Source organism: Pseudophryne corroboree, chromosome 9 (assembly GCF_028390025.1).
Source record: "Pseudophryne corroboree isolate aPseCor3 chromosome 9, aPseCor3.hap2, whole genome shotgun sequence".
Taxonomy (NCBI): Eukaryota; Metazoa; Chordata; class Amphibia; order Anura; family Myobatrachidae; genus Pseudophryne; species Pseudophryne corroboree.
In genome coordinates, this window is record NC_086452.1 from 20,033,757 (window position 1) to 20,039,756 (window position 6,000).

A 6,000-nucleotide genomic window follows, 5' to 3' on the forward strand; every position below is an offset into this window, starting at 1 on the left:
CTGTGCGAATGGATTCTTCGTTAAATCTTCCACACATCGACGATCCGCTTTGTACCCGTACGTCACGCCTGCGCATTGCAGTGCAAACGCATGCCCAGTAGTGCCCTGATCGCTGCGCAGCGAAAAACGCTAGCGAGCGAACAGATCTGAATTAGGCCCAATGTGCGCCTCAATGAATGTAGCCTAGGTGGCAACACTCCGCTACCACTCAGTGATGCCCATTCAGCTCTAAATGGAGCAGCCTGTAGATGCGTGCACTCCGCTACGAAGCATAAAAAACTAATCCGACTGCAAGATTGGACATAGGGTCAGCTGTGCGCAGACCCCTCAGCGCCTGCTGTGCATGGACCCCTCAGCGCCTGCTGTGCATGGACCCCTCAGCGCCTGCTGTGCATGGACCCCTCAGCGCCTGCTGTGCGTGGACCCCTCAGCGCCTGCTGTGCGTGGACCCTTCAGAGCCTGCTGTGCACGGACCCTTCAGAGCCTGCTGTGCGCGGACCCCTCAGCGCCTGCTGTGCATGGACCCCTCAGCGCCTGCTGTGCGTGGACCCTTCAGAGCCTGCTGTGCACGGACCCTTCAGAGCCTGCTGTGCGCGGACCCCTCAGCGCCTGCTGCGCACGGGCCCCTCAGCGCCTGCTGCGCACGGGCCCCTCAGCACCTGCTGTGCACGGACCCTTCAGTGCCTGCTGCGCACGGACCCCTCAGCGCCTGCTGTGCACGGACCCTTCAGCGCCTGCTGTGCACGGACCCCTCAGCGCCTGCTGTGCACGGACCCCTCAGCGCCTGCTGTGCACGGACCCTTCAGCGCCTGCTGTGCACGGACCCTTCAGAGCCTGCTGTGCACGGACCCTTCAGTGCCTGCTGTGCACGGACCCCTCAGCGCCTGCTGTGCACGGACCCTTCAGCGCCTGCTGTGCACGGACCCTTCAGCGCCTGCTGTGCACGGACCCTTCAGCGCCTGCTGTGCACGGACCCCTCAGCGCCTGCTGTATGACAGATCATAATCTGCTCCCAGCCACATAGCAGACCTGTACTCAGACTTGTATGTACATCCTTCAGCCGCACCTCCAACATGCGGCCCACCAGCTGCTGTAGAACTACACATCCCAGTGTGCCCGCCCACAGATTTGCTATTAGGACATGCTAAAACTGTGGCAGGGCATGCTGGGATGCGTAGTCCCACAGCGGCTGGAGGGCTGCAGGTTGCGTTCCCCTCAGTTAGGGGACTGGGCTGTTCCCAAACTGACCCCGCCACACCGGTGAAGTCAGCAATAGGGTAACTGGAGAGAGATAAGGAAATGGCAGAAAGACCAAGTACATTTTATTACTGACCAAGTAAGTAAAATAAATTTAACTTACACAGACCGGCAAATGGCAAGCAGGTAATGGGCATTACTGTTATAGCAGAGCGGATCAGGTTGTCCTGCGTCCCTGCTACGTTCTTCAGAATAGTCATCTTCAACGGGCAACATATGTGATGTAAACTGGTCTACTTATACTGATAACCCCTCAGCTATGTGACAATGCGTCCTAATCAGGGGCGTAAGCTCCTGCACCAGCAGGGACAGAAGGTGCCACAATGGTCTAGCTGCACCAGGGGTTAAAGTGGGTCGGAACAGGGCAGAACTGTGTTCCATCACCTTTATTGGTAGGCGGAACTAGTTCCACCTCTCCCACAGCCCTGGCGCTACAACTGCTCTCAGAGGCGGCCTGCCCGGCTGCCGCGGCTCTGCTTATACACATGCGTGTATAAGGGCCGTGTTATGCATATAGGGCCTAATTCAGTAAGGATTGCAAATTCTGCTAATTAGCGCAACACGTGTGCCTATAGGCAAGATATGAAAAACTGCCCATTCGGATTATAGGGGTAAATCCAATTAGTTATGAGGGAGTTGAGTTGCCATTGTAATGGCGTGAAAACACCAACAGCCCCCCACAACTGCCCCGTGGCCCAGTCTTGCCCCGGACTTGTGAATTTTTGTACACAGCCCTATGGAGCTGCAAACAAAACTCTGCAAGTCTGGCAGTACCGTAACTGCGGCATATAGCCGCACTTGGGGGTAATTCAGACCTGATCGCTGGGCAGGGATTTTTGCGGCGCTGCGATCAGATAGTCGCCACCTACAGGGGGAGTGTATTTTAGCTGTGCAAGTGTGTGATCGCATGTGTAGCAGATATGTACAAACTGATTTTGTGCAGTCTCTGCGCAGTCCTGGACTTACTCAGCCGTTGTGATCTCTTCAAGATGTTCAGGACCGGAGCGGATGTCAGACACCCGCCCTGCAAACGCAAGGACGCCTGCGTTTTTCTAACCACTCCCTGAAAACGGTCAGTTGCCACCCACACACGCCTTCTTCCTGTCAATCTCCTTGCGATCGTCCGTGCGAATGGATCATACGCACAAACCCATCGCTGAGCGTCGATCCGCTTTGTAGCCGTGCGACGTGCCTGCGCATTGCGGTGCATACACATGCACAGTTTGTGTCTGATCGTCTGCTGTGCGAAATCGCACAGCAGTAATCAGGTCTGAATCAGCCCCTTACTCACAGATGCAAGTATATGGCGTCTAGCTGAATCTCCTCCAATGTTTGTAAGCTTGTGAGCAGGGCCCTCGCACCTGTTGTATATAATCTGGGAATTTTATGTAGTATCATGTTATAAATACGCAGCAATATCTGTTGGAATATGTAGCTAATGTGCAATATCAAATATAATTTGTTTTTACAATGAACTTGTTTAGTTGCCAGGGGGAGAACAAATATTATCCAGTCTCCTTTTCTTCCTGTTTTGTTCCCAACAAGTGTTATGTAAATAAATGTTTACAAATAATAATAAATAATGTTTGGGAGTAATAATAATCAGACTGCAATACTTACATATTGTGGATTATGCAACCTACTAAATATTCCTTTCACTCAGTGTACGGGAATGTTCTGTAAAGAATATGGACAGAAGTTACTCTGGGAGAATATTATTAATGATACATTGTTACTACGTTTTCTGCTGAGATACGTGTAAGAATAGAATTCACAACATCCGCTGAACAAAAGGGAAACCTGAATGGCTTGCACACGCCCCATTCACACTAACAAATAGACTGGGCAGTGCCACAGACCTCTATAAATGTTTACAAACAGCAATACAATTACTGGGGATGTTGTCTCTAGGACAGTGTGAGATCACAGCGGGATGGAAGAGGAGGAGGCCTGGAGCCAGACAATGAGCAGAGAGGAGGATGAGAGATGGGAAGAATGATGGGCTGCAGTCTTCTTTCTAGAGCAAACTGATATAAATTTGCAACATGTGGATCCAAAACAATTTCCCTGTCTGATGAAAATCTGAGTGGAATCAGTGAGTGGAATGTTATACTGATCAGGAAGGGTGGGAGATCCTGCACCCCGGCCATCACAGTATCCTATGGGCAGACGCCCCACCTACACTATGGGGTCGATTCAATTCCGCAACAGATGAATAGCGCCGGGAATTAGCTCCCGACGCTATTCAATTCAGCTAAAGTTAAGTCGGCGAATGCCCGTTCTCGCCGACTTAACAGGTAGTTTTGTCGGGAGAACGTGCATTCTCCGACTTAACTACCCGCGGCGATGCTGATTCCCGACAGAATCAGCCTCGCGCCGGCCGCGCGGCAGCCCTTTTGACGGTTTTCTTCTCTCACCCACCCGGGTTACCCGACAATTGCGGGTAACTAGTATCTGAATTGAATAGCGTTGGGAGCTAATTCCCGGCGCTATTCATCTGTTGCCGAATTGAATCGACCCCTATGAGCCATTACTACATACCCTCACACTGTACCTTTTTGGCCAATACGTTTTTTTATGGTCTGTACCGGCCAAAAGGGGCTATGTACCGGTTTTCAGCGTGTCTCATTTCTATTGAAGCCTATGGGAGCGCTGCTTAGCCGTTCCCCCTTTATCAATGACCACGCCCGCTTCTCTTATTTGTACTGATTTTCGGCTTGGGAGTATTGGAGGGTATGTTGGTATGTGCCCCCCAATGTGGCACAGATGTAATAAGCGGGTGAAATGCAGCATGCGTGGGCAATAGACATTATTGGAACAATACATTGAAATATAATACATAATATGTACAGGCCACAGCTGCCGGCGGCAATAGTCCTTGGGTGTCCTTTATGCGGATAACAAGGATAATCGAATAAGACCGCTATCAGGTTTGCTGGTGACTGCTGGATGAGCGCTTTCAGCCTGCCAGTCCGGCCAACTTCCAACTGCATTCATTCTGCTGTCAGTGATGCTGAAAGTAATCCAGCCACTCGGCATGAGGCGGGCATTTATCTATTGGCAGATATGAATATAACGCACACATATTCCGCAGTGCCACCCATATAATATTTCTTCCTGTCATATTGCATGGCCTCAATAGTCTACGCTAACTGCAGTGAGTTACGACAGCTTGTATATTACACTTTAAGACCCCGTAACAGTAAGGTTGCCCTTTTAAATCTGTTCCTTTTGTACATCTGCGCCAGTATGTCCCACACTAACCCAAAGGCCGGGCGGCTCCCAGGGGCACACGTGTCTACAGAGTGGGCATGACCTCAGGGGGCTATGGCGTTATTACAAGCACGTAACATTGGGCAGAAACTTTTGATAAAGGGACTACGATTTCTTTACCCACCCAAAACATAAATAAAATAATGTTCTATACTTAATTTTATTAATCACATGTTGAGAATAACCCTTTGCAGGGGGGACACATTTGTGCAAGAACAAAAATAACCAACTATGTGCAGTGTGACCAGTTTAATCTTAAACATTTTATTTGTACTCTATTTTTAATTCATTAAATATCACTGTATTTTATAAGACAATCCATCTCAGTTAGCGCTGTCTCATTCTTGTTTTTCTTGTCTGTAGGGACACATTTGTGTTGGCTAGAATCATTATATGATACTAGGTCAGGGGTGGCTAACCAGTCAGAGAGGCAAAGAGCCAGAAGTGATCTGTAGTCAAGGGGAAGAGCCACTATCATGCGGGCGTGGCCTAGTTGGCACAAAGCCACACCCCATTTTTGTGCGCACACCTTTCGGTATGACGTTTGTAGGAGTATGACCTTGGGGTAAATTTACTAAGGTGGGAGATTTTTAGAACTGGTGATGTTGCCCATAGCAACCAATCAGATTGTATCTATTATCTTCTAGAAGCAGCTAGACAAATGTTAAGTAGAATCTGATTGGTTGCTATGGGCAACATCACCAGTTCTAAAAAACTCCCACCTTAGTAAATTTACCCCCTTGTGTCATAACCCCGTTTCCCCGTTTTTAGTCATGTTGTACAGTGCCACATACATATAATGCCCCAGTAGTGCCACATACACATAAAAATGCCAAACGGGTGCCTCCACAGTGCCAAATACATATATGCCCCCACAGTGCCAGATACATATATGCCCCCTGTGCCAGATACACATGTGCCCCACAGTTCTAGGTACACATATGCTCCACAGTGCCAAATACATATATGCCCCCAGTGCCAGATACACATGCCCCCTGTGCCAGATACACATGTGCCCCAGTTATAGGTACACATATGCTCCACAGTGCCAGATACATATATGCCCCCAGTGCCAGATACACATGCCCCCACAGTGCCAGATACATATGCCCCCACAGTGCCAGATACATATGCCCCCAGTGCCAGATACACATGTCCCCACAGTGCCAGATACATATATGCCCCCTGTGCCAGATACACATGTGCCCCACAGTTCTAGGTACACATATGCTCCACAGTGCCAAATACATATATGCCCCCACAGTGCCAGGTACATATATGCCCCCCTGTGCCAGATACACATGTGCCCCACAGTTCTAGGTACACATATGCTCCACAGTGCCAGATACATATATGCCCCCAGTGCCAGATACACATGCCCCCACAGTGCCAGATACATATGCCGCCAGTGCCAGATACACATGTCCCCACAGTGCCAGATATGCCTAGTTACAGATACAGATATGCCCC

General features: G+C 49.8%; 1 protein-coding gene across 1 annotated transcript in view; it reads right to left on the reverse strand.

Moving 5' to 3' along the window:
- Window positions 1-2,940, reverse strand: part of DNAJB4 (DnaJ heat shock protein family (Hsp40) member B4) — a 40,697-nt gene extending 37,757 nt beyond the window's left edge. The window contains exon 1 of the mRNA XM_063939013.1: window positions 2,878-2,940. The gene's annotated coding sequence lies outside the window, so the exon portion shown is untranslated. The remainder of the gene's footprint in view (window positions 1-2,877) is intronic.
- Window positions 2,941-6,000: the final 3,060 nt, after the last annotated feature.